The sequence below is a fragment of the Indicator indicator genome, chromosome 10 (genome assembly GCF_027791375.1).
Source record: "Indicator indicator isolate 239-I01 chromosome 10, UM_Iind_1.1, whole genome shotgun sequence".
In the NCBI taxonomy this organism is placed as follows: Eukaryota; Metazoa; Chordata; class Aves; order Piciformes; family Indicatoridae; genus Indicator; species Indicator indicator.
Window position 1 is genome coordinate 13,708,487 of NC_072019.1, and position 25,331 is coordinate 13,733,817.

The following is a 25,331-nucleotide window of genomic DNA, read 5'->3' on the forward strand; positions in this document are numbered from 1 at the left end:
TTAATAAAATACAGAAATCACACTTCTCTGATTGCTGGACTTAGAATCACAGAATTATTAAGGCTGGAAAAGCCCTCGAAGATCGTTGAGTCCAAACATCAACCCAACACCACCATGCCCAGTAAAACCTGTCCCCAGATGTCATGTCCACACATTTCTTGAACACCCCCAGGGATAGTGACTTCACTACCTCCCTGGGCAGCCTGTTCCAATCCCTGACCACTCTTGCAGAAAAGAAATTTTTCCTAATCTCCAACCTAAACCTCCCCTGGCACAATTTCAGGTCATTTCCTCTTTTTCTGATACTAGGGAGAAGAGACCAATACCCACCTCGCTCCAACCTCCTTTCAGGAGTTGTGCAGAGCAATGAAGCCTCCCTTCAGTCTTCTCTTCTCCAGAAAAACACAACCCCAGTTCCCTCAGCTGCTCCTCATAAGACCTGTTCTCTAGAACAGAGTCACTTATCATGGGGCCCAGCTCTGGGCTGCACTCCCTGTGCAATCAAGACCAACAGTGCAATCATGACCAAGAATGCAATCACTGCCTCAATCACCTGCATAATTATTTATATGCAACCCTGGCTTAACTTCCATTCCCAAAAGGTCTTTGACTTTCTGATCACAGAGGTCTTCAAAGCCCTTTGCAATCAGAAGATTTCCTCCTGGTTTTAGGGCAAACAGTACAGGTATGCACAGCTCCTGCAGCTTGGTGATGCTGGTTTTGTTAATGTCCTCCTTGGTCTCTGAAAAAGCACTTTTCTACACCTCTAATAACAAACTGCTTGGCCACAGAAGTAATTGCTGAATTGTACCAAACTGACTGCCTGTGTACTCCCCAGAGGCCTGGGCAGCTGCAATTTGCTGCTGGTTTATTGCCACTTTATCAATGTGCTGAGCACCTTCCAAGCTTTTGGTGCAAAGAAGCACTTTTTCTCTTTTGCTCCAGCAGCATTGCAAAGCCTGCATCTATTTTTTTATAACCAGTGGCTTTTCAATCCATTCCATCCTAATAGGTTCAAGCAGGCTGTGTTTTTCTTGGTGTTTTTTTTTTCTTTTCTCCTTTTTTGTTTTCTTATATTTTTTCTTTCTTCTTGTTGACTGCAGAATCAACAGTTCAAGAGGAAAAAGTGTATTTACAGAGTTACAATGGTTTTTATGTATATTTAGTAATCTTTCACTTGTTGGTTTATTTCCATTAAATGCTTTTTTTAAAATGACAAACAAAAATCCATGAAAGGAAGAAGAGGCTTTCTCTGAAGATGAGAAAAATACTTCTTCTCACTCTTTTGTCTGCACTGTGAGAAGAACATGAAAGGTTGTTGTCTCTGTAGATCCTGCTAGACCCTGAATCCCAATTTTTAGCAATGCAGAGGTGTAACCAGGTGAATGGGAATCTTCAGTATCCAAGCATGCAGGGGTTTTCACTGTTTAGAACTCTTTCTGTCAAACTCTTACCATATGCCACCAATAGTCTTGCTAATCACATAATCAGGACAATCTCCTTCATATTCTCCATATCCAAGGCCAGTTAGCTGTTGTCCCTGGGTTTTTTGTCACCCTCTGGTATGCAAGTGTGCTACAAATATCATGACTGTGGAAATATGAAATTACCAAATGAATCTGTTACTTCACTGGAGGCAATTACTGGATTAATGAGGCCAGTTAGAGCTGGAGAGATATAGTCAAGGTCTCACTGTTCTCCATGATATTCTTGGGCAGGCTCTACTCCATGGTCCACATTGATCCACATAGCTTTAGTGATCCTCAAATTGTTATTTCTGCTGCCCTGAAAAGCATTAAACAAGTTTTATTTATCCATTTAATCTAATTAATGTCAGAGTAGGAAGACATATGCCCATCAGCAACACATTATATTGAAGTAAGGTCTTCACTAAGGTCATCTCTGAAGCACAGAGGTATTACCTGAGGCACTTTCTGTATTGCTTATCATGGAGAGTAAATCCATAAGACATATAATCCTCACAAATGTTAGCTGAAAAAGTGTCCAAGGCAAAGCTCAGTCAAGGGAGAGAGAACCTTTGTGCTGAGGGGTACTTTCCACCTTGTATTTAACTTTGTTTTGATTCAAAGACCAAATGACAGGACGAAGAATCACAGATGGACACCCAACACATTTTTATGGCCAGTTCCAGGAACTGAAGAAGCCAAAACAATATTGAGAGAGGTTTGAACTTTTTTTTTTTTTCCCTCCCTTCCAGGTTAGTTTCAGAACCAAGAACTTCAGACATTCTTCTAAAAAATGAGTCTTCCACAATCATCTCCTTCAATATTTGGTGATTTAGGAATAAAGCACCAGATTTGAAAACTGGTGATAAAAGTTATGAGACTTGGCAAAGTTTCAGTCAATAAAGGCAGTACAAATGGAGCATTATATCATCTAGAATCAAATATTATTCAATAAGTATAGTATTTGTGATATATTATCCAATTACCCATATTCATACAACTTGGGTTTTCCAAAGAAATAGGTAGTGTAACTGAATTTATCTTCTGCTCTCTTCCAGAGTGCATCTGCACTGGTTTTGTAACCAAAGTTTGGTCCCCACCAATATCCACCAAAAACACAGGGAGGTGAACAAGCACTAGATGATGTTTGTCTGAGAACATTTTGTGAATATTCACAGAATGACAGCATGTTAGGGGTTGCAAAGGACCTCCAGAGATCATCAAATCCAACCTCCCTGCCAAAGCAGAATCACCCAGGGCAGGTCACATAGGAATGCATCCAGGCAGGTTTGAAATCTCTTCAGAGAGGGAGACTCCACAACCTCTCTGGACAGCCTCCTCTAGGGCTCCAGCACCTTCACCATAAAGAAGTGTCTCTTGTTGAGCTGGAACCTCCTGTGTTCTAGCTTCTACTGGTTGTTTCTTGTCCTATCACTGGACACCACTGAAAAGAGCCTGGCCTCATCATCTTGCCACCCACCCCTCAAATATTTATAGACATTGATAAGATCCCCTCTAAGCCGCCTTCTCTCAAAACTGAAGAGCTCCAGCTGTCTCAGTCATTCTTTATGGGATAGATGTTCAAGGCCCCCAGTCATCCTCATAGCATCTACTGTCTTCAGTAGATCCCTGTCTGGAACTGCAGAGCCCAACACCGGACAGAGTATTCCAGATGTTGTCTCACCAGGGCAGAGTAGAGGGGCAGGAGAAACTCCCTAGACCTGCTGGGCAGCCTCTTCTTGATGCACCCCACAATGCTGTTGGCCCTCTTGGCCACAAGGGCACATTGTTATCCCAAGGAGAACTGGCTGTCCACTAGGACTCCAAGATGTTTTTCCATGGAGCTGCTTTCCAGCAGGATGACCCCTAGTCTGTACAGGTGACTGGTGGTGTTGCTCCCCATATGCAGGACTCTGCACTTGCCCTTTATGAACTTCATGAGGTTTGCCTGCCCCCAGCTCTCCAGCCTGTTCAGGTTTTGTTGGATTGCAGCACAGCCTCACAGGGTGTCACCCACATCTGAAGTTCGGTACCATCAGTGAACTTGCTGAGGGTCCACTCTTGCCCCTTATCCAGGGGATACTGAACAAAACTGGACCCAGCACTGATCCCTGGGGAACATCACTGGCCCCAGGCTTCCAACTGGACTCCACACAGCTGAGGTGGAATTGTTCTGCACTGCTGGGGTTCTGTGCAATAATTCTCAAATGTTATGCTGCATGTAGCCAGAGCTGACACCACATATAAATGAGAAGTTCATCAATCAGGAGATAATTAATGCTACTTTGCCTTGAAGCCTAATATTAGCATACTAAGCCAGTACAAGTAATAGCAGTATACAGGTAGTTTGCAAATGTTCTGCAGGGTCAGACACAATATATAAACATCTCAAATAATTTATGTGAGCGATGCAACAGCCAAATGAGCAAAGCTGTGTGTAGGTGCACATAGGAGTCAGACAGAAAACAAAGACAAAGAACAAGATAAGAAAAAAGGATAGCATGTATGTAGACATCCCACCCAATACACAAGAAGTTGAACTGCCCAAATCAAACACAAACCACGTAGTAATAGACGTAGTTGAATCCTCCTTTCAGGAGGGATATAAACAAGGAGCCTCAAAACAACAGTGAGAGAGGAAGGAGAAGAAGACAAACAGGCTGGACCAGATTAAATGGCCTCGAGATATCCCAGGTGAGGTTTGGATTAGATATCAGAAGAAGCTGCTTCACTTTCCAACCACTGGAAGAGGCTCCCAGGGAAGTCATTGAATCCCCACTCCAGGAGATATTTCAAAGAGGTAGAGAGGTGGTGCTAAGGGATGTGTTTTAGCACCAGCTTTGGTAGAGTGTGATGGTTTGAAACTGTCTTTTTAATTTTTCCTTGCAAAGTTCAGAACAGAGAAAGTGAAAGAATGTAAATAAGTCACTATTGGGTGTAAGAAAGCAAAATAACGATTGTTCTAAACACTTCCATTGGATAGATAGAAATGTTTAAGAACTATTACCCAAACCAAAGTGGGCACTCTGCACATTCTGTGTTCTGCAGTGGGGGCAGTTGCTGGGCTGTCTGGTTGCTGTTTCTTCTTCTCTTCTGGCTGAAGATAACACCTACTGACCTTGGCAGCTAAGTTAACAACTTTCTGCTTAACTAACTCTGCTTCTCTGTCCAGCGGGGTCTGGGGGGAAGCTCCTGGGAGAGAGAGGCCCCTTTGGGAGGGTCCCCTTGGGGGGAAGCAAAGGGAGATCGGTTGTGCTTTTTCTGTTGATTGTATATATTTGTGAATGTTGTGAATTTTGTATATTTGTACATATCCATTGCATTTCATCGTAGATTTTAGACTCTGCTTGTAAATACAGCTTTTCATTTGCTTCCAGACTGAGCTAGCCTGGTTATTGTCGGTGGGGGGGGAATTTCAACTCACACCGACACATAGAGTTAGAGAATGGTTGCACTGGATGATCTGAGAGGTCTTTTCTAACCAAAGCAGCTCTGTGATTCTGTGATACTATAATTCTGAGTCCTCTCATCAAAGAGCTCTCAAGCCTGACCACCTTCACCTCAGCCACTAAGACTACCAAGGACTGTAAGTCATCTGTGATATCTGCACAGCATTAGCTCTGTGGTATTTCTACTATAAATGTTAACAGAGAGACAGTTTTGTACACCTAAGGATGCTGATTAATAACTGCAAGTCCTGTTGAATAAGAACTAATCATTAAAGCAAAGTGTGCTGCTAATAAATGAATTTTAAAATGTTTATTTTTGAAGTTTAAAGCTGCTCTGAGCTCTTTCTCATTACAATATAGTGCTCTAATTCATTCATTAATACTTCTTAATACTTCTACTCATCTAGATCGAAGGAATCACAGAATCATGTAGTCCAACACCCCCTGCAGTCAGCAAGGACATCCCCAACTAGAGCAGGTTGCTCAGAGCCCCAGACAGCCTCACCTGTAATGGTTCCAGGGATGAGGCATCTCCCACCTCTCTGGTCAACCTGGGCCAGGGTCTCACCACCCTCAGTGTAGAAAATTTCTTCCTTCTCTTCAGTCTAAATCTCCCTCTTTTAGTTGAAACCATCACCCCTTGTTCTGTCACAGCAGGCTCTTCTCAAAAGTCTGTTCCCATCGTTATTATCCCCTTTAAGCACTTGTGTCAGTGTGAGCTGAAATTCCCCCCACACCAACAATAACCAGGCTAGCCCAGTCTGGAAGCAAATGAGAGCTGTATTTACAAAGCAGAATCTACAATCAATGATGAAATGCAATGAATATGTACAAATATACAAAATTCACAACATTTACAGATATATACAATCAACAGAAAAACACAACCAATCTCCCTTTGCTTCCCCCCAAAGGGGACCCTTCCCAAAGGGGCCTCTCTCCCAGGAGCTTTCCCCCCAGACTCCCCTGGACAGAAAAGGCAGAGTTAGTTAGAGCAGAAAGTTGTTAACTTAGCTGCCAAGGTCAGTATGTGTTATCTTCAGCCAGAAGAGAAGAAGAAACAGCAGCCAGACAGCCCAGCAACTGCCCCCACTGCAGAACGCAGAATGTGCAGAGTGCCTACTTTGTTCTGTGTAATAGTTCTTAAACATTTCTATCTATCCAATGGAAGTGTTTAGAACAATCGTTATTTTGCTTTCTTACACCCAATAGTGACTTATTTACATTCTTTCACTTTCTCTGTTTTGAACTTTGCAAAGAAAAATTAAAGACAGTTTCAAACCATCACAGCACTGAAAGCAGAAGATGCCCCTGGAGCCTGCTCTTCTCCAGGCTGAACAACCCAACTCTCTCAGCCTGGTCTCACAGCAGAGTGCTTCCAGCCCTCCCAGCATTGCTGTGGCCTCCACTAGTCCCAGTCCAACAGGTCCCTGTCTCTGCTATGTTGAGGACTCCAGAGTTGGACACAGAACTACAGGTGTGGTCACAGCAGAGCAGAGGGGCAGAATCTGCTCCCTCAGCCCTCTGGCTTCATTGCTTTTGATGTCACCCAGAAAACAACGGGCTTCTGGGCTATGAATTTTGATTTTATATATACACATGTAGGTTTGTGTAGAATAATATCATACACATAAGCATATATAATAATAACAAAAATAAAAATAATCACCATCACGAGCAGCTACCATGTGAACACAGTCATATTATCCATGTGGCTTTCCACCCATCCAACCTGTAAAGTTCCAGCTTGAATGAAAGGCTGCTGTAAGAGTTCATATACAATACCTTGGTCAAGTCACTAACCTGCCTTCATCCTCCAAATCATTTTATTCTATAAGGTTTTACCTTTGATAAATCCATGTTGACTTTTCTCACTCACCCTCTTTTGTTCTCACTGGTGATGACTGAAGGCTAAGAAGATGCTGAGTGCCACTTCCTTATCTGTATCCCTTGTCACTAAGTCACCTAATGCCACATTTAATGCTTCTTAGATATGGTAATGTCATACCCTGGAGTTCCAACTGAGTTTTGAGAATTGAATTGAAGCAGAAAATAAACAGCTTGATCAGAACCTGCAAGGAATATTAGAAAACCTATGGAAATACCAAAATACTGTAGTTTTCTGTCACTTGAGTCTCCCAGAAAGTTTGCAGTAGTGTCCTACTTAGAGATTCAAGACCTGTGAGTTCCTGAGTTCATGAATAATCGGAGTTTGGGGGTTCTTTCTTTCACTCTTTTACATAAAATAGAGGTTTCAGTGAGAATACACTTGAGCTGACCTAGCAAATTCCCACTCCACAATGGAGAGTCCTTTCACCTTTCTTGGCTGTGACTTTCCTCTCTGACCTTTTCCCAGGGTCTGATTCAGTTTGCTAACCCAGTGATTTAATTTTGCCAGGTCAGGGTTTTGGGTTTTTCTTCTACCACTCCAGCTAGTTGTACTAATCATGTAAAGGACCTGATGGCTGCTGACACAGCAGAGAAAGAAAAAAAAAGAATAAAAGAAACTTCCCTCTTTTAGTAGTGATTGGCTCCATCTCTAATGGGCAAATTTGTCTTTAGTGTCCCAAGTTGCATCCATAGCTTGTCTTCATTCAAACAAAGACATTTCAGTAGGTAGCAAAACAACTTTAAGCAGTTGGTATTATCCATAACATGTTTGCAAATATCATTATTTCAGCCACCTTAGCTATTCCTAGATGAATTGTTAGTCAACTGCTTCAAAACATCATACCTTGATGAGATGCTAAAGCCATGTGAAGTTTCTAAGTGACACATTTCATAGCTCACTGATAAATATTGCAGCTATCATCTACAAAAGCTCATTGCATTGTAAACCCTGCTGCACCATGTATATATATAAAAAAAGGAATACATGAATCATAGGGTCACAGAATCATAGAATCAGTCAGGATTGGAAGGGACCACAAGGATCATCTAGTTCCAACCCCCCTACCATGGGCAGGGACACCTCACACTAGAAGTGTCAAAAGACTTTTGGCTGAATTAGCCAACTCCTGTCTGCTCAAGAAAGAACTCTGCTGAAATTTCTGCAGGAATCAATTAGGTTTTTTTGTGGTTTTGTTTTTTTTTTCCTGGTTGATTTTTGCTCTGTTTTGTTTCTTTAGATGTCGGATATTGTTGTAATCACCTTTCCTTCTTTTAGATGTCATCGTCTTTCATTACCTGCCATCAACAAAAGCACTTTTAGAACAAAGATCAGAAGGAGTTGTTACATTGGGCTCCAAACTGAGAAACAGATTTGCTCCTAGAGGTTGTTAAATAACAAATCAGACTTAACTAATTAGAAGATTCTGCCATCTAGTGACTGGACTTGCTGTCTGAATCTCTTGCACATCGGCTGAGCTTTGAGGACATGCTTGTAACCAGTGTTTCAACCTGATGAGCTAGAAGGATGTTTTCCTCACTGTAGACAACATTATTTTTTTCTAGCTGGAAATCATTTGGTGTATCTCCAGTGTTTATCTGCTATGATTGTTGGCAGAAATTCAAATTCAGGATATTGACCTTTTATTTATTTTCTTCTCAATAATAAGTCTCTGGAAAATAACCAGCATCTCTCTGCTGCTCCTTTATCCTTAACCTGGCATGCTATTTGTTTTAGAATGCCAGTTTTTAAGTCTAGCTCCTGACAGACAGGTACCAATATAATACTTAATAACATAACTGCATGGCTCTAACATATTATTCTTTCCCTCATGCTATGTTCAAATAAGAGATTAGATGACAGGCAGTTTGGGATGATCATCCACTCTCCATTTACAGCATTTTTTCCCTGTGATGTTTTCTCAAGCTCTGTTGTTTGAAAGCTGAATATACCTTCAAAACCATTTTTCATCTTTGACTTTAATATTTCTTTTTTTTTTTTTTCCCTCACTTTTGGGAGGTCATGCCACCACCAAATGGGTCCAGAGGAGGATACAAAGATGATCAGAGAACTGGAGCACCTCTGCTGTGGGGACAGGCTGAGAGAGTTGGAGCTGTTCAGCTTGGAGAAAAGAAGGCTCTGGGGAGGCCCTAAAGCAGCCTTCCAGTATTTGAAGAGGCTACAACAAAACTGGAGAGGGACTTTTTGCAAAGATTTGCAGTGTCAGGATGAGAGGGGCAAATGCTTTGAGCTGGAAGAAAACAGATTTAGACTGGAGATTAGGAAGAAATTCTTACCAGTGAGGTTGGTGAGACACCGGAGTAGGTTTCCCAGAGAGGTTGTGGATGCCCCCTCTGTCAAAGTGATCCAGGCCAGGTTGGATGAAGCTTTGAGCAACCTGGGCTATTGAGAGGTGTCCTTGCCCATGGCAGGAGGTTGGAACTGGATGACCTTTAAGGTCCCTTCCAACCCAAACCATTCTATGAATCTATGAAATTTGTTTCAATAGCAGGTTGTAATATGAAGCAATTCCATTATTGGAGATATTTCTTGGTTTATTGTTGTCAGTCCTAAGAACAAGTGATTTTGGTCCATGTACTCAGTAACAAAAAATTCCAAGGCTCGAGACCCACATTTTGGAACAAAGAAATGCAGCTTGGTCATCAGAACGTTGAAAGGAATAAAGAACATCTCTTTAAACCAACCTCATTTTTCCCCAGACACTGGCTGTGGGTGGATATTCCACTCTCTGTGTTTAAAATGGTAAGTGAGGATGCACAGCACAGCTTGACATGGTGCTTGCAGGTCTGCACCTGAACAGCAAACTGTTCACATCGAGCATGCTCTTCACATTGCAGCAGAATTGCTCTGCATGTTTGGTTGCTTCATCTGCCACTCGTTTTCTTCCCCAAGTGTCTTTGCTGCCTGTCCTGCCCTAATGCTGGGTTTCGATGAGTGACTGTCACTAAGACACCGGCTCACGAGGGACAGGGACCTACTGGAGAGCATCCAACAGAGGCTACAAAGATGCTGAGGGGCCTGGACCATCTCTGTGAGGAGGAAAGTCTGAGAGCCCTGGGGCTGTTGATCCTGGAGAAGAGCAGCCTGAGAGAGGATCTGATCAATGCTCAGCAAGAGCTAAAGGATGGGGTGCAAAAGGGTGGGGCCAGACTCTTGTCAGTGGTGCCCGGAGACAGGACCAGGGGCAATGGACAAAAACTGGAACCCATGAGGAAAACCTTTTTTATTTTGCTTTGAGGGTGTTGGAGCACTGGGAGGGGCAGGCTGCTCAGAGGGGTTGTGGAATCTCCTTCCCTGGAGAGATTCCAGACCCACCTGGGTGTTGTGATCCTGGGCAACCTGCTGTGGGTAACCCTGCTTCAGCAGGGCATTTGGACTGGATGATTCTGAGAGTTTCCTTTCAAACCCCACCATGCCAGGATTCTGTGATACTGTGATCCACTACTTTTGTTTGTTTGTTTTGTTAATTCCAGTGAAATGAGGAGGAGTCAGCAGCACCAACAACCCCAAACATAATCCCTGTATTAGTGTAACAGTGACATCCCAGCTTCTTTGGTGAGGTGGATTTCCATGTGAAAACCCTGCAGCTAAACATCTGATTGCCTGTGTTGTATGCATTATGATGGACCTTTGACACAGCAATGTCAGCAGTGGGTTGCAGTCTATCATGCTGGAGTTTAAGCAAGTGGGTGTGTTGAATGTGTAACCACTATGGCTTTGCCACTGCTGCTCCGAGACACTGCCTGAGATCTGTCAAAATAATAGAGTAGCCTTGAAAGAAGTCAGAAATATATTTGTATTTTGCCTGTTAAACTAAAACAAAACCAGAAGAAAAAAGAAAAAAAGAGAGAGAGAGAGAAAAAGATAATACTGAAATGAGGCAAGGAATTTAACCTCGGTATTTTGCTGAAAGAAATGTCAGAAGAAGACATCAGAAGTAGAAATAGATGCTAATTTCTGGAGAACTCTGAATATATTATTATTATCTGACTTCCCAAGAGCTGACCCTGTGCTTTGAAACCTTTCATTGTGTCTCCTCAAAACATGAAACAGTTTGCCAACAGCAGTGGTGCTGCACCAGGTAGTTTAATGGTACTTTTCAGATTGTTATTTCAGGAAATGGATCCTAAGGAGGAATAAAAAATATCCTTGTCTGGGTCCTGAAGGTAATGAAATGGAAACTTTCATGGGTAAAGAAACTGCAAAAGACCATGATAACCTACTGGAGCTGCTGAGCTTTGGATAAAACTTTCTGGTCCACTCAGGAGTTGTTTATCAGTTGTAGTGTTAATGTTTCCATAGTGTGAAATGCAGCACATGAGAAAAAAAAAAAAAAGTCCACTACTGAATGCTGGAGTGTGGAGCTGATAGCTAGCACTCAGCACTAAAATAGCATCAATAGCACCATTTGTGTCAGACACTCCAGTGCTGAGCAGTGTAGTGCCTACACAGAATTTGCAAGTGGACTGTCAGGCTATTCACATTTTATCATTTTAGAAAAGTACCTTTCTACATATTTGCATCACTGTAAGACTTTACATAATAAAAGACTCCTATTTCTCTGATATTTTAAGGTTTCTCCTCCAGTATTGGATATTTTTTGATAAAATGTGCTAGCTAGCCTCTAAGTATTCACAGTGCTCAAGTATATCTGTGATTTCCTCCACATCCTTTCTCAAAAATTAGTTCCTCCCCCTCATTTCTAAGTATTGGAATCATAGCATCACAGAATGTTGGAAGCTGGAAGGGACATCTGGAGATTGACAACCCCCCTTCCAAAGCAGGATCACCTAGGGCAGGTCACACAGGAATAAATCCAGATGGGTCTTGAAAGTCTTCAGACAAGAAGGCTCCACAAATATCAGATTGCAAACTTATAGTCATAGAATGGTTTGGGTTGGAGATGACCTCCAAAGGTCATCTAGTTCTACCCCCCCCTCAGTCAGCAGGAACATCCTCCACTAGATCACGTTGCTCAGAGCCTTGTCAAGCCTGACCTTCAATATCTCCATGGATGGCACCTCATCTACCTTCCTGGGCAACCTGTTGCAGTGTTCCACCACCCTTGTGATGCAGAACTTCTTCCTAACATCCAATCTAAATCTGCTCTTCTCTAATTTCAAAGCATTGCCCCTGGTCCTATCACTGCAGGCCTTTGGAAACAGTCCCTCTGCAGCCTTCCTGTGGCTTACTCAGTCAAAAGTATCTGAACTCATCTGAGCTCTTTTCTCAGTCTGTCCAACTTGTCTTGCTAATGGTCTTTGAAAATTCTTTTTAGCCCTTAGAAGCACCAGTTGTGAAAAAACAAAGTTCTGGAAGCAGCTCTGTACAATCCTGGCTGTTTTTCAAATCAACAGTGAAATGTTTAATAAGTGCAGGTCACCTGCTCAGTGAAATGGAATTTTTAAAGAACAATTCTAATTAGGAAGCTGTCTCCTCTCTTCAAGTGCACAACAAGCAATATTCCTTAGCTAGACTGTGAAAAAATAAAAGTGTCCTTTCAATACTGGAAATTATTAGAGAGCTGAATGGCTCACAGTGTAATTATCCAACCTTCCATCGACAGACCATTGCACACATGAAATCAGAAGTGTTGCAAATGCCAGTTCATTGTTGCAGCACTAATCATGGAAGATTGTATTAAAAGGGAGTAATACCTTCCAGCTGGGTGGGAAAATACAGATAGAAACCTGTAGAGAAAAATCTCCATAAGTGCACACATTCAATTAATTCTTCCAAGTTTATCATGCTGGTACTATCTGTTGTCTTGAACAATTGTAAATTTTATTGGGTCAGCATCTAATGGGATCAGCCATTGCCAGTGAGAAACCAGAACATCAGCACTTTTTGTATCTGCTTCTACATTCAGCATACTCATAGAATCATAGAATCATAGAATTGTTTTGGTTGGAAAATTCCTCTATGATCATCTACTCCAACCACCAACCCAACACCACCATGGCCATTAAACCATGTCCCCAGGTGCTGTGTCCACACATTTTTTGAAAACTTCCAGGGACCATGACTCCACCACCTCCCTGGGAAGCCTCTTCCAATGTCTTACCACTCTTGCAGCAAAAAATTTCTCCTGATATGCAATTTGAACCTCCCCTGGCACAATTCCAGGCCATTTCCTCCTGCTATTAAGAAGTTTGTGTTCAAGATTTTAAATTGTATTATTACTGTTTACACTTCTTTTACATTACTAATTCTTCCTTCCTTCCTTTCTTTCTTTTTTCTCCCTTTACTTTCTTTCATTTCATTCTTTCTTTTTCTTTTCTTTCTTTCTCCTTCTTTCTCTTTTTCCTTCCTTTCTTCCTTTTTTCTTTTTCTTTTCTTTCTCTCTTTTTTTTCTTTCTCTTTTTTTCTTTCTCTTTCCTTCATTACTTTTTCTTTCTTTTTTCTTTTTTCTTTCTTTTTCTTTCTTTCTCTTTCTTTCTTTCTTTCTTTCTTTCTTTCTTTCTTTCTTCTTTCTTTCTTTCTTCTTTCTTTCTTTCTTTCTTTCTTTCTTTCTTTCTTTCTTTCTTTCTTTCTTTCTTTTTCTTTCTTTCTTTCTTCTTTCTTTCTTTCTTTTTCTTTCTCTTTCTTCTTTCTTTTCTTTCTTTCTTTTCTTTCTTTCTTTCTTTCTTTCTTTCTTTCTTTCTTTCTTCTTTCTTTCTTTCTTTCTTTCTTTCTTTTTTCTTTCTTTCTTTCTTTCTTTCTTTTTCTTTCTTTCTTTCTTTCTTTCTTTCTTCTTTCTTTCTTTCTTTCTTTCTTTCTTTCTTTCTTTCTTTCTTTTTCTCCTTTCTTCCTTTCTTTCTTTCTCCTTTCTTCCTTTCTTTCCTTTCATTTTATTTCTTTTCTGTCCTTTTTTTCCTTTCCTTTCTTTTCTCTATTTTCTTCCTCTTTTTCTCTTTTCTCTTTTCTCTTTTCTTTTCTTTTCTTTTCTTTTCTTTTCTTTTCTTTTCTTTTCTTTTATTTTCTTTTCTTTTCTTTTCTTTTCTTTTCTTTTCTTTTCTTTTCTTTTCTTTTCTTTTCTTTTCTTTTCTTTTCTTTTCTTTTCTTTTCTTTTCCTTTTTTTTCTTTCTTTTTAAGCTGCTGGGTTTTTTTTTTTCATGTTGACTCTTCAGTATAACATCTTAGATACAGGCAGGGTTGTAAACTTTCATGTCTCTGATATATGCTTTGTTCATATATTGGCTTGAGGGAGAAGACCTAAAGCGGAAAGCAGGATGAAAAGGAAATTTCATTTCTTAGAAATAAACTTTATTAAGCCTTTTGCAATGGGAACATTAGGAAGGCTCTAAAATGTTTTTTATAAAGCTCGATTGGTGTCTGTTTCATTTGCTTGAGGTTTCTACTTGGTCTATGGACAAAGTCTCTGTTTACAGCACAAATCCCACTGCTGTGTTGCCTTGTCTCAAACAGAATTTAAGCTGAAGAATAACAATGGCACATAACTCATTTAGGAGAAATGACAGCAGAAATATCTATGTCCCATAGAGCTACAGATGGTTTAGGTTAGGTTGTTTTACTAGAGAAATTTAGAACCTTTTTCCTAGATTGTGTTAATGCTAAACAATCATCATTAATGCACTTAGGCATACAAGCAGGAAAACTGGTTTCTTCACCTACAGCAAGCAAGTATTGTTTTTACTGATCATGGTGCATTCTGCCAAAGAAGGATTAGGAAAATTAATAGGATTTTTTTATGGAACTAAGAAAAAATTGAATTTTTGTAATTAAGATCTCTACTGTAATTTTGGCTCACTGGCAATGCAAAATACCAAGAAAGAGATAAATTGTTCCCAATGTCTAATATCTTTGTGTTTCTAATGCAAAATGGCCCAAAATCAACTGGGAATTCTGTGTGTGTATTTGTGTGAGAATATCAGTTAAAGGAACAGATGCAAATAAACATTAACCCAGTCTCCAGGTGAGTTTTAGAGCTGTCTCTGTCATTTAATAATCCAATTACAAGGAAGAAAAGGCATGGATTACATCCTGCTTCTTCCTTTACCCTTATGACCACTGACTTGGATACACATTTACTACTCAGTAAATAGTCAGATAGAAAATTGACTGGGATGAAGAGATAATATTATGTTCATGAGTGCTCAGAGGATTTTGAATTGGCAATCCACAGTAGGAGTTCTCAGATACCTCCATCATACCTTTACATTACAGGCTACTAAAAGACCACTCTACTAAAAATAATATAATTCAAGCACCTGATTCCAGTAGGATGTGCAAAATATACACTTACTGGTGTTCAGAAAAATTATGATGGTGATCTAGCTGTTAAACAGGGGCTCAAGGGACTCTTTAGGCTGCCACATGTAGCATGAGATTATATATTTAAGAGGAGAAAGTGTAGAACATGTTTGGGAATAAAATTCAGGGGAAAAGAGAGTCTACCCTGTAATACAGAGGCAATGATGTGTAAGTATGAACTGTGACACAGAACTGCTTCAGCATAAGATTCAGGCACAAGACTATAGGTCAGTTTGGTCCTGGAAGACTACTTAAGATAAGAACTGGTGTAGGATTGATGTGATGATCTCAAGTACAGCAATGGGTACAAGGAATCACAGAACATTAGAGACTGGAAAGGACCTCCAGAGATCATTGGGTCCAATCCCCCCTGCCAAAATATAAGTTTTGTTCCTACCTCTGGACTTTACAGTTCAAAGGTAGAGCTTAAAAATAGTCTAGAGAGTGTTCCTGGAAAATATACCGTACCAAAACCACCTAGGAAAATCTAACTTGTTTAAGATGTCCCTGCCCATGGCAGGGCGGTTGGAACTAGATGATCCTTGTGGTCCCTTCCAACCCTGACTGATTCTGTGATTCTATAATTCTATGAAATTAGTGAATTGATTAATGTATAGACCCCAAACTGAGAAACAGATATCTGATGACGGGTAGAAAAATCTCTTAATGGAAATATAATAAGGGGACTAAGACAGGAAAAATTAACTAGGAAAAAAAAAAAAAAGTTGTGAGGAACGGTGGACTCCCTTATTGATTAATTTCTTAGAAGCAATGACTGAGGCAAAATGACCAGAGAAAAGACAACCTGGTTTGGAAAGAGTTTGAAGCTCAGAGCTTGCAGGTCCAAGGAGGCATCACATGGTAGAATCTCAGGCTGTGCAACATTCCTCAGGAATCAAATCTCAATGATTAGCATGGTGCCTAAAGATGGTACAAGGTATGCAAACCTGTTTGACACATTGAACATTAGGATGAGTTACTCCTTGTGTTCTCTGGCTTAATATATGTGGTCTTCAGAGACAGACCTGTAAACCCACTAGTGGCACACAAGAGACACAAAGGATTTATACATCTTGATTACTTTTACACAGTGGCACTATGATGCAGATTAGAGTTGATCAACTATTCTGCTTGTTTTCCAAAATTTCAAATGCAGTTTAATTTCACAAACCCAGATCATAATGGATGCTTTGTTAGTGCTTTGGCTTGTTTAAATAATATTTCTAGGACAGATTGATTTAGTACCAGCTAAAGTTAAATTAAAAAACTGAGAGATTCTGAATAAACCAGCTTTAATATTTTAGTGTCTACTGCCTTAAGGCACATTTGATTAGCAGTCACTTCATGCTGTGCTTCAAAGATCAGCCCATACCCAGCAGTTGAGCAATGCTGTAACCCAGAATACAGATTTTTTGTTTGTTTGTTTTCTCCTAAGAGTTTTAAAGTATTCTTAGGATGTTTAATAAGATGCAGCCAAGAGTGCTAAAAAAGTTTGAAAGAATAAAAAAAGATTTTTTTTTTAACTAAATATTTTCCTTTTTTTTACTAGAACAAATTTTAATAGAAACTGTGATCTTTTTGAGAATGTATCATCAATCTGCAATCAGCCACTGCACTACTCATTTGTTCAAGACACCAGATGTTGCTTAGGTAATTTTAATGAAGTTAAAAATTAAAGTTTCAGCTATGTGCCCTCTTTAATTCGATGCAGAGAGGAATTAGAAATAAACTCAGAGTGTAGTACTTAATAAAATGTGACATTCACATAACCTGAGCCATTTCCTCAGATGAGGTCGATATATAAATAAATGTTACATAAAGAAGGTTTCAATATGTTCTTTTAAAGAACTTAATCTTTTGGTAGGTGAGGACTCAGGTGCAGCTGTCTTCCCTCTTCTCCTTTGACTAGATATATAAAAAGTAGTGGATCATAGTATTGTAGAATCCCAGGGGTGGTTGGAAAGGATCTCTGGAGATCACCTGGTTCGACCCCACTGCTAAAAGAGGTCCAGAGGAGGGCCTCCAAGATGGTCAGGGGGTTGGAGCACCTCTGCTACAAGAAAAGGCTGAGGGAGCTAAGATTGTTCAGCCTGGAGAAAAGAAGGCTCCAAGGAGACCTAATAGCAGCCTTCCAGTAACTGAAGGGTGCTACAAGAAGGCTGCAGAGGGACTGTTTCGTAGGCCTGCAGTGATAGGGCAAGGGGCTATGGCTTGAAATTAGAGAAGAGCAGATTTAGATTGGATGTTAGGAACAAGTTCTGCACCACAAGGGTGGTGAAACACTGCAACAGGTTGCCCAGGAAGGCAGTTGGAGTGCCATCCCTGGAGATACTGAAGGTCAGGCTTGACAAGGCTCTGAGCAACCTGATCTAGTGGAGGATGTCCCTGCTGACTGGATTGGACTGGATGACCTTTGGGGGTCCCTTCGAACCCAAATTATTCAGTGATTTTAAAATGCAGTAGCTGTGATCATTTTGCAGTTTGCAAACGATTTTTTGTTTGTATGCATTTTGCATAAAGCCCTCTCTCCTATTTTTAATCAAGCAGTTGCTTCCTCTATGCTTTGGTTCTCTTTCCTTTGAGGTCGCATGGTAAAGGTTTGTTCAAAATCTTTGCAGATTTCTGCTTGTTACATTCATGAGGATGATGCACATGTGAGTGTCTGCTCCTCAAATAGCAGCTGGTGCAGCTCCTGTAAAAGGAGATCTGAATCCATTTCTTCATCCCTAGAGTGGAAAGCACCTGCCCTTAAGCAATGTAGCAAAAACAGAATGGTAGTTTAAGACAGAAATATATTTATCATGTGCTGCATTAAATCTGCAGAGAGAAATTCAGAAAGCAAATTTCTAATTGTTGAAATTGGGATTTAGCGAGGTTAATAAGCTAATGCCTCAAAGGGGTATTTAGCTACTGCCTCTCATCAATACTTGAGATTTGCATTCCATCTGAAATATGACCCTCAGGAAGAGCAGAAGCTCCTTACATATTGCCTGACGTCTCTTTCAGAACTGATTTGCAGGACAGAGTTCTTCTCCTCAGCTGCTAATGACAATGACAGAGAGTTTCTCCTGAAGTGCTTTGGACATAAGGAGGAAGTTCTTCATAATAAGGGGAGTAAAATATTGGAACAGGTTGCCCAGAGAGGTGGTGGAGGCCCCATCCCTGGAGGCATTCAATGTCAGACTCGATGGGGCCCTGATCAGCCTGATCTAGTTGGAGATATCCTCGCTGAGGAGAAGCATTATTGTATCATGCTGCTTTGATTATCATGAGCATGAAACCCAAAATAGTTCTCCTACAAAGAATGAAGAGATGGATGGCATAAGAGAAAATATAGGTTAGAAGCTTCCATTCAGAAGAGTCCAAACCTCTTTCTACATGTAAGAACATGGAAAATAATAATTCATGTTCAAGATATAACAATTAATTTACAATAATTGAGGGTTTCTTTTCCTAGAGAGTTGAATTTTTTTCCTTATTATTTTGAAGAAAGACTTCTGATAATCATCTGTTCAAACCACCTGCTCAAGACAAGACCAATTCCAAGATTAGCTCAGGTTCTTCAGGTTAATACTCAGCTGAGTTTTTAATATACCCAGTTGAATTTTGAATATTACCTAATAAATCCTTTCCTAATTTGCTAGGGGGAATTTGTATGACTAAGAGATCCCAAGACCTAATCCTAATCATATTGAAGTCAGTTGGAGCCTTCCTGCTTAACAGAAGTTTGATTTTCTTCTTATCCAGGCCTCCTGCCAAGAGTGTTCTCTGACTTTCTTAAGAAGCAGACTACAATAAAATAGGGATAAAATGAAAGGAAGTCCACTAGCAAAGCTTTCAGTGTCACTTGTATCACATCTTTAATTGGCTCAGGGGGTTAGCTGCCTTTCTTGTAATTAGCAAGCAGGTGCTGGACCTAGGAGATAGCACCTCTCAATTAAATAAATTCCCTGTGTAGATTTAGTTGTACTGTCACTTCCTGAGACTAATGAACTCTTTCTTTGCCTGCCACTTACTTTTGTTTCCATTTTAATCACTGCAACAAGGGAAAAATGAAGCTTATCTGGTCAGATTTCACTGTTCCTTTGTTTGGTGCTTCTACATGATTTCTAGTCTTCTGTGGAAGAAGTTGCTTTGTTGTAAAGCATGGGACAGTTTTGGAAATACACTGCCTTAAGGAAGAGAAAGCACAAAATTGAATCCTACTATGGGATTGTGCAGAATTCTGGAAAATTCATACTGATTTGTGTGGTCTTTGATATTACATCTTCCTGAATAGGCTATCCTACAAAACAGTCAGTTCTTGTGAGTGACAGTGGTTGATGCACCTCTTCGAACTCAAACATCTGTCTGCATCCCATGTGAAACTCTGGGAGAAATTAGAAAACAGGAATATTAGGAGATGGATCAAAAGCAGTGAGAGCAGCAGGACAGGGAGGGGATTCTGCCCCTCTGGTCTGCTCTCCTGAGACCCCTCCTGCAGTGTGGCATCCAGTTCTGAGGGGCTCCAACAGAGGAAGAACACGGAACTGATGGAGTGGGTCTGGAGGAGAACACCAAGATGATGAGAGGACTGAAGAACCTCCCCCACAGAGACAGGTTGAGACAGTTGGGGCTGTTCAGCCTGGAGAAAAGAAGGCTCTAGGGAGACCTTAGTGCAGCATCCCAGTATCTGAAATGGGCCTACAAGAAAACAGGAAAGGAACTTTTTACAAGGGCTTGTAGTGCTAGGAAAAGGGACAATGGCTTTGGTGTTGGATGCTAGAACATTTCTTTTCTTGCTACAATCAAACCCAGCTTAGAGATTGTTCACTATTTTTTTTATATAGATGTATGTAAAGGTGTGAGAATATTGAGTGACAAAATAGGGATGCCTTCTCTGTCCTTTTAATTATTCTAATGTTCATAATATATGAAAGTTTTTCTGAGGTGTTTTTCATGAATAACTTCCCAGAGCCATATGTAAATCACATTAATTCCCTTGAATGAGAAGAAATTCTGAACTTCAAAGGGATTGCAGCTTTTGGTTTTTTTTTTTTTTTTTGTTTGTTTTTTGTTTTTTGTTTTTTGTTTTTTGTTTTTTTTGGGTTTTGCTACAGCCACTGATTTCCATATCTTCTGTGCTCTAACATTCTTTATGCCAGTGTGACAGCTACATGTAGAGTATGAACAAATTAGAGTTTAAGAGTGTGCTTTATAATATTTTCATTTGATAGAAACCATATTGGAACCATTCATTGCTACTGACAGCTTTTCATTAAAAATACTTGTGTAGCTGTTTAATAACAATGGTGGACAAATGGTTTTTCTTCCCTCCCTTGGCTCTTGCTCCATAGGAAGCACTTGATTATGTCTGGGGGGAAAAAAAAAAAAAAGGCAGATCCCTTCCAGTATTTGAAGAGGGCTACAGGATATTAAGAGGGACCTTTTTCAGAGTTATAGCACAAGGGATAATGGCTTCAAACTAGAAGAAGCTTGATTTAGATTAGTCATTAGGATGAAATCCTTCACCACAAGGGTGCTGAGACACTGGAACAAGTGGCCCAGAGAAATTGTGGAGGCTCCAGGCCTGGAAGTGTTCAAAGCCTGGTTGGATAGGGCTTTGGGCAACTTGGTCTAGCAGGAGATGCTTCTGACCATGGCTGGGGTGGGTTCGAACTAGATGGTTGTTAACATCCCTTCCACCCAAACCATTCTGTGATTCTGTGATTCCAGGTCAAGACAGTCAGGTGATATGCCAAGTGGAACTATTTCTTTCTCAAAAAGGAAAAGTGTTTGGGACTTCAGCATGTCCTCAGTTGTCCTTAGATCAAGGTCATACTTCACGTTGGCTGTACAAAGAGAAGAGATGATTCCATGTTCCAAAAAGCTTACAGATGTAGTGGGGACATGGGTTAGTTGTGACCTGGGTTAATGCTTGGACTTGATGATCTTAAAGCTGCATTCAGTTCTGGAGCCCCTATTACAAGAAGGATCTGGAGGTGCTGGAACGTGTCCAGAGAAGGGCCACCAGGATGATCAGAGGGCTGGAGCACCTATCCTATGAGGACAGACTGAAAGAGTTGGGGCTGTTCAGTCTGGAGAAGAGAAGGCTCCGAGGTGACCTTCTTGTGGCCTTCCAGCATCTGAAGGGGGCCTACGAGAAAGCTGGGGAGGGACTTTTTAGGATGTCAGGTGGTGATAGAACTAGGGGGAAAAAAATTAGAAGTGGGTAGATTCAGATTGGATGTTAGGAAGAAGTTTTACACTATGAGAGTGGTGAGACACTGAAACAGGTTGCCCAAGGAAGAGGTAGAAACCCCATCCCTGGAGGTGTTTAAGGCCAGGCTGGATGTTTCTCTGAGCAACCTGATCTAGTGTGAGGTGTCCCTGTCCATGGAAGGGGAGTTGGAACTAGATGATTCCTGAGGTCCCTTCCACCCTAAAAATTCTATGATTCTATAATTCTATGAAAGCTCTCTTCCAGCCAAAATGATTCTGGGATTCTATGATTCCTCTAAAAGACTTAATAGGACTCAATGCATATGTCTTAGGGGAACCAAATTTGTAAGCTTCCAGCAACATGGAATTCCATACACTTGGGTTTGCACATATAGATCATGTGGCCATACAGTCATTCTCTTTTGTATCATGGAGTTCATAGTCCATGGGCAAAGACATCAGGAAGGACAGTAAATTTGAAATACATTCCCTGAAGGAAGATTCTTTGTGAAAATGCAATTTCCTTTATTGTTTTTAAGGTGTTGAAATTTAAGAGGTAATAAAACATGAATACCAATTTGGAAGCATTAGTTGCTGCTGGCAACCTTGAGAATGTATTATGCTTTATTTTTCCTCTTCATCATTTCTGCAAAAACTGAGCAAGAGGATGAGTAACAGCACGTGCTCACTGAACCAATAGACAGGTCTGACCTCCTTTTCCCCTTCTCAGGAGCAATAAATTATCACTAAAATTATGGCTCAGGTACGACACTATCACGCAGTGCATCTCAGCTCAGTAAGAAATTCAACCTCATGCCAACTTTGGACATTATGAAGCAGTCCATTTTAGCCCCAAGCTGGCTGCATGTGTCTCCCAGAGGACAGCTGTGTTTGCATTTTGAAAGTCTTGCATAAAGATTTTCCAAATTAATAAAATATTTTTAACATAAATCAGTGTCAGTTTAAAGGAAACCCAAATCCCCTTGAGCAGAAGGGACTAAAGGGAAAGATAAGTTAAGAAAGAATTGTTGGGGGAGGGGGAAGGTGTCAAAATTATTTTTTTAAACTCTGTTTGAAAAATGTGCTTAATTTATTTTTTTTTTTAATACAAAAGATTTTTCTTTTGATTTTCCTTTAACACCACAGAGAGGTGCTGCAGATAAAGTCGCAGGGTGTGTATTAACTTGAAGAAACACTTGGTAAGTCCCACTTAAGCAACATCCAGTGACCAACCTGTGCTCTGAAGAGAGAAAAACTGAATGGAAAGAGTTGGAAACCTTCATTAGATCTCTGCATGCATCTAAAAATTCCCACCTGGAAAGCTACTGCTACTGAAAGGAAGAGTAGGAGAGGAACAGCAGCTCTGCCCTTGATTGCTATGAGGTTGGTGTTTCATCCCAGATATTCATAGAATCATAGAACCATGGAATCCTTTTGGTTAGAAAAGACCTATAAGATCAGAGAGTCTGTTAACCCATCACTGCCAGGTCACCACTAAAACCATGTCCCTCAGCAACACATTTACATGGCTTTTAAATGCTTCCATTGAATGAAGACTCAGTACAGGACACTGATGGATGGGCCAGGGAAGCAGCTGCTCATTCATAGCTTTGGATTGCTTCACTCAGAACTTTGGTAACTGACTAAAGGAAGGAAAACAGGATATATCTCATGTTATATCTCATAAGAGAAAGCAAGCTTAAAGGATGTTTCAAAGGGATTGTGGGGAATTGTTAAAATTTCTTATGGGTAATGGTTAAAGGTGGAAAGGAGAAGCACTGGGGTGTAAGGAATATCAAAAAATTGAGAGGAGTGGTGATAAAGGTTTGGTTTTGCAAGTAATCAACTTCTGCATACAGACATGGCCAAACATGTACAAGCAAACATGTGCAAGCAAACAACTGGATCATGCCTGGCCATTTTTCATCTAGGGGTAGGATACTGCTGGAATCAACTACTGGAAAGATCACAAGAGCTGCTTTCCAGCAGGTCAGCCCCTCACCTGTACTTATACATTCCTCCCCAGATGAAGGACTCTACACTTGTACCTGTTGAAATTCATGAGGCTGCCCCCTCCCCAACTCTCCAGCCTGTTGAGGTCTCACTGAATGGCAACACAGCCTGATGGGGTGTGTGATGGTTTTGAGGCTATGCTTTAATTTCTTTTCACAGAGTTTGAGCAGAAAAGTAAAAGAATGTAAATAAATCACAACTGGATGTAAGAAAGAAAAATAATGATTATTCTAAACACTTCCATTGGAGAGAGAGAAACCTTTAAGATTCAGTTCTCAAAACAAAGTTCAGTCTGTCTAGTGTTCTCTCTGCAGCATTCCAGCAGGCTTTGCTCAGAGAGAACACACCTGCACACTGACCTTGGCTGAGTTATAACCACCTCTCTGCTTCTTGTCTTTCTTGCTTTTGCCAGGGGGTCTGGAGAAGGCAGTGAAGGGGGAGATAGAAGGACAGCTTTCCTGGTTTGCCCAGCAGGGTTTTGTGCTGTTTCTGTTAATTGTACATATCTGTAAATATTGTAAATAGTGTATACTTGTACATATTCATTGTATTCCATTGGAGATTGTAGTTTTTGCTTGTAAAATACAGCCTCATTTGCTTCCAAACTGAGCTAGTCTGGTGTTGTTAATGCAGGGAAGAGATTTCAACCCACCACAGGGTGTCAGCCACTCCTCCCAGTTTGGTACCATTGGTGAATTGGCTGAGGGTACACTCTGTATCGTCACCCAGGTCACTGGTGGTGTTGAATGAAACTGGACCCATTTCTGATGCTTGGGGTACAAGTGAGGAGGAGGTGCTGTCCCTTGGATATTTAAAAATATGATTCCTTTGTGTGAAGTCACTGACAAACTGAACAGCTTTACATTTGAAGCATATGGTTTTACCTAAAAATCCACCTCATGTTGGTTTATTACAAGCCTAAAATTGGCCATTTATAAGACAAGACACATGTATTTTCCACCAAGGTAAGAATAAACATACCTGTTGCTTTCATGCAAAGTGCTGTGGAGAGCCAAATAACTTTCTAGCAATGTAGTAAGATCTGAATAACATCAGTGAGAAACTTTTGCATATTCTTGATTCTTCTTCATCAAGACAGAAATAGACCTGTCAATGTACTACAAAAAATGTCTTCAAGCTAACTAGCTGATGAGACAGGACTGGTTGGCATAAATGCTGGGGGAGACACCATCCTTACAAAAACTTCAGTTCAATTCTTCAGATCTGAAGAGCCTGGAATCTTAAAACTGCAGCTTAGAGGTTGTTATTTAAGAGGAATTTCTGAAGTTATTCAGGTTTGTGAAATACAGAGGAGGAAAACAAACTTCTCTCAAAGGGTCTGCTCAATGATATCCTTCCCAATGTGTCAGTAGGTTTATAATCACTTTTTGTGTGTGTGTATGTCCTACAATACACTTATCCATGTTTTAATATCAAGGTAAGTTTGTTCTTTGTTATTTGAGTGGTTGCTCAAGGTTTTCATAGAATCATAGAATCAGTCAGGGTTGGAAGGGACCACAAGGATCATCTAGTTCCAACCCACCTGCCATGGGCAGGGACACCTCACACTAGATCAGCCTGGCCAGAACCTCATCCAGCCTGGCTGCAAACACCTCCAGGGATGGGGCCTCAACCACCTCCCTGGACAACCCATTCCAGGCTCTCACCACTCTCATGGTGAAGGACTTCTTCTTTACATCTAGTCTTACTCTACCCATTTCAGCTTTATTCCATTCCCCCTAGTCCTATCACTACCTGATATCCTAAAAAGTCCCTCCCCAGCTTTCTTGTAGATCCCCTTCAGATACTGGAAGGCCACAATAAGGTCACCTCAGAGCCTTCTCTTCTCCAGACTGAACAGCCCCAACTCTTTCAGTCTGTCCTCATAGGAGAGGTGCTCCAGCCCTCTGATCATTCTCGTGGCCCTTTTCCAGACACCTTCCAGCATGTCCATATCCCTTTTGTAATAGGGGCTCCAGAACTGGATGCAGTACTCCAGGTGGGGTCTCACCAGAGCTGAGTAGAGGGGGAGAATCACCT